General features: G+C 33.6%; 1 protein-coding gene across 1 annotated transcript in view; it reads right to left on the reverse strand.

The window, feature by feature from the left end:
* The window catches only part of LOC106465184 (suppressor of lurcher protein 1-like), a 78480-nt gene that overhangs the window by 23107 nt on the left and 50824 nt on the right, over positions 1-4549 (reverse strand). The window lies entirely within an intron of this gene.

Below are 4549 nucleotides of genomic sequence, written 5' to 3' on the forward strand. Positions count from 1 at the left end.
CTAGAGCAGATAGCTCTCGTGCAGCTTTGCGCGAAATTCAAAACAAACTGTACTCAGTTTTTTTTCTAGAACCACAATGGAAATCTATGTATTTTTTATTAACCAATAGTGTGGTCGTATCGTTCTATTTCTTCTTTCACCACAGGAAACTATGTAGAAAAATTGAATAGCCAGTGAAACTCCACTAGCTTTTGAGCTAAGCCTAACGAGTTGAATACATTTTACTATTCCCAACATGATGATCACTTTCTTATTTAAAAACTGGAAATGATGTTTGTAGGAAAATATCATAACTAATGTTTGAGCTAAGCCTAACGAGTTGAATACATTTTCCTATTCCCAACATGATGATCACTTTCTTATTTAAAGACTGGAAACGATGTTTGTAGGAAAATATCATAACTAATGTTTGAGCTAAGCCTAACGAGTTGAATACATTTTCCTATTCCCAACATGATGATTACTTTAAAAACTCCAATATCTCAAATAAACCTTTTCTATTAAATAACAAACGTTTTATTAAGAAACTTTCCAACTCTTAAAAAATGATTCAATCTGCATAGTTTGGTAGAAATATCTGCGGTGAATATTGTGTATTTCTTGATTCTCTAGAAAAATCAATCAGCTTTTTTTTTTATAGAGGAGTTATATTTCGTTTCTATAAGATCCAGAGATTCCTAATTGTGCAGCATTCATATATACCCTAAAGACCAGTTTTTTTTGTTGTTTTTTGAAGAACTTATGTCATTAAATCAAGGAGTTTGATATTTTAATATATAAACATTACCGACAAATTCTTCCTGCATTCATGATTTTTTCCAAATAATTCGTTTGTGTAAAGACAATTTACACAGATCGTTTAGAGTCAGTGCTTAAGGATTACCGCCAACGCTGTCATTTCACTTAAGCCTAGTCGTCTAAAGTCAGTGTTTCTTTTGTTGTGTATTCTTGCTTAGGACAAGTATCTTCCAGAATAATCAATCCAGTAGACAAATGCAGTCAGTTCTAATTCCAACTAATCCCTTCCCAATGAAACGTTCGAACGAATTCATAAATTCTGGAAAGGCCCTGCTTCTTCTTTTTTGCACCTGATCCCAACTGAGACATCAAAAAATTACGAACACCTAAAATGAAATATCTTTGAAATGCTTTGTAGTCATTAGTGAGGAGAGCCTAACAAATCACTCTGCTTTAATACCCAGAAAAATATTGTTGAAATATTTGGTCTTTCTTCTGATCCTTTAATCTGTGAACTTGATGTTGTTCTGTTAACAAGGATCTGGACACAATGAAACAGAGTTAAATGGGATCCTATCTCTTCTTTTTTTGACGAGTATGGTTTATATAACATATAATTTCTTTCTGAGCTACAGTAAAATTCATATAGAGAGGTTTTTGTACAACTGAGGCATGTGAACATATTATAGAGTTTCAAGTAGGCTTAACTCAAATTAGGCCTACTTTGCAGTTGGTGAAGGGAAATATATCTCCCATAGTGGATTCAGTATTTCTTAGTACTAGAGTAGAATGAGGAAGTCATTGTAGGAAGTCATTGTCCTTAATTAACTTCCGTAAACGTGGCTGTGAATAATATTTTCAAAAGTTCTTGAAGAAGTTGAATCAAATTTAACGGAAAACTAATTTCTTTCAAGTTTCAGTTTATCTATAGTTGGTAATGATGTAATAAAATGACTGTCACAGACAAATGAAAAAGCAAGTAAAGATGATACCTATCATGATGCAACCATAATCTAATATGTTCGCCATATAATATGTGTAACAGTGTTATATGCTTTACTAAATTCTGGGTAACTAGACAATTAACAATAACCTTTTTCTTGTTTTTAATTCTGGTTCCCCTGAAAAAACAAACATGAAGAAAAGCTTTTTTATACCGTTCGGTGGATTATTTTTTTAATTAGCCAACTAGAAATGAAAGTACACCATTTTTTCAGTCATATATAAATTTCTTTGTGACTGGTGGTTTGCAAGGAACTGTAAAGAATGTGATGGATAGTACAAATAAAAAGGCTTAACTGTAGCTAAGCCTAATCTCTGTCTTCATTCACAAAAGTTGGCTTAAACAGTACAAATCATCTAATAAAAGGCCTCCGGTAGCCTTGCGCTAAACAACAAATAAACAAGCAGACCCGTTTCCTGCGTAAGGCAGAAGTTTGAACTTTATATTCTACTAATGTATTCTGTTGCTAATGGTGACAGTATCTACGTGGATTAGATAAACCCAAACAAGTGTTGCCTTCCGAAAAACCACTAGAATAACGAACTCACATCTTCTGTGAAAACACCTGAAGCCTGGTTAGTGCAAATTTAGATTTTTTGTTATCAGAAGTTAATGTAGTTTTGCGTTGTTTGACTTCTGTAGATGTGTGTGTGTGACTCTTTTCCATTTTAGAAAAAAAAAGGAGAAAAGAAATGAAGTATTAATCATTTCATCACCAGAGGTAGTTCAGAAAAGAAAGTTCCCTTGTCTCTCTAGTATTTCGTATCTTAAATAGGGCTAAATAGGATTTTTTATTCATCGTCGAATGCGCCCTTAAACATACATCAATTAATTAATGAATCAACAAAATAAGTATCTCATCTATATTTTTTTATCTCATGAGTTTTGATCTGCACTTTCCTTCGTCTGTAAAATAAAATAGGCTTAAATGACGTAAACTGCAGTTTCCTTCGTCTGCGCCCACAGTGGCACAGCGCATGTCTACGGACTTACAACGCTAGAAACCGGGTTTCGATACCCGTGGTGGGCAGAGCACAGATAGCCCATTGTGTAGCTTTGTGCTTAATTACAAACAAACAAACAAAACCTTCGTCTGTAAAATAAAATAGGCTTAAATGACGTAAACTGCAGTTTCCTTCTTAGAGCTATTTTATCAGTATATGCTCTTCGTATTAATTCCATTACATCGAGTTGAGCAACTTGAAAAACTAATACTAAACAGGGATACAAAAAATATATCAAACCACACATTACTGTAATATACCACATCTAATTAATAATCTATTGTCTTCATAATAAATACGAGCACGCTCATTCGTTAATTTAACGGGAGAAAAAAATTAAAAACACTATCTTAGAATAATTTTTGTCTTTTGAAACCATAAAAGAATCTTGTTAAAAGGACTAGTTGAATGCGGGTGTTATTTTGTTTCCACATTCCCATTACGACTTGAGATTAGAAGTTTGTGTAAAAAAGTAGGATTTCAGGGCTATCTTTTGTCCCCCCCCCCCACAAGTCACTGACCAATAAGCTTTTCATATCAGAATTCATCAGTTGGGCTGGACGATGATTCTATGCATTTTAATGGTATACCCACATATACATTTAAGATATGCATTTAAACCTAATTGTCGCTTAAGGTTTATTGTTGTTGTTTTTTTTAGAGTTGAGGACCAAATTCCAGCTTTGCAGTCATCATATTTAGTTTATAAATTTACTCGTCTTTGCTATCAACAGGACTATATTAGTTCTACTAAAATATAACTGTTAACTCGAAAGAAGGAACGCGCTAACCATAGTTCCCCCTCTAAGTCAAACTAGCACGTGAACATGGCTTAAGAGAACATGACGTTGTCGTTCTTTCTAATTGGTTTAAGATCTTAGCAAGAGTCACTGATAAACAGTGAATAAAAGAAAGCTTGCTGACTCACCAGCCGAGGCCTATTAGTGTAGTTGGAACATTTAGGAAGCTATTTTTGGAAGCAGTAAGTGAATACATTCATATTTACCAACACGTGTGTCTGAACACACAAATATGGATAATGCTACATTTGGTTTTACTGGAACACTTCTTGAAACTTTAAAACAACTTCTAGCCAAATCAGGTTTGAACCAATGAGCTCAAGCATCGGCCTGTTTCAAAGCTATATGTCGTAACATCACCCATTCGAACCATTAGGCTTAGCTCAAACATTAGTTATGATATTTTCCTACAATCATCGTTTCCAGTCTTTAAATAAGAGTGATCATCATGCTGGGAATAGGAAAATGTATTCAACTCGTTAGGCTTAGCTCAAACATTAGTTATGATATTTTCCTACAAACATCGTTTCCAGTCTTTAAATAAGGGTTTTGATTTATTAAAGTGAATTCAAGTTTACTAGAAATCCAATCTCCTTTTCGACACGATCGTTTCGTTTTGACGTTCTCTAACATTGTTTACACGGTTCTTTTCGTGTTATAATGTTTACGTTTTTCAGGCAGGACTCGCGTAGGAACATAACCACTACGAACATAACGATCCTGTAGGAACATAACGATCCTGTTCTACTTCAATTACACCTTCACAACATTTAGTACTGCTAATTCTAACACTAAACATCTCATAAATAAAGTCAATGAACAACATTTAGTACTGCTAATTCTAACACTAAACATTTCATAGATAAAGTCAATGAACAACAAACAGTGCTAATTCTAACACTAAACATCTCATAGATAAAGTCAATGAACAACATTTAGTACTGCTAATTCTAACACTAAACATTTCATAGATAAAGTCAATGAACAACAAACAGTGCTAATTC

Source organism: Limulus polyphemus, unplaced genomic scaffold, assembly GCF_000517525.1.
Source record: "Limulus polyphemus unplaced genomic scaffold, Limulus_polyphemus-2.1.2 Scaffold1861, whole genome shotgun sequence".
Classification (NCBI taxonomy): Eukaryota; Metazoa; Arthropoda; class Merostomata; order Xiphosura; family Limulidae; genus Limulus; species Limulus polyphemus.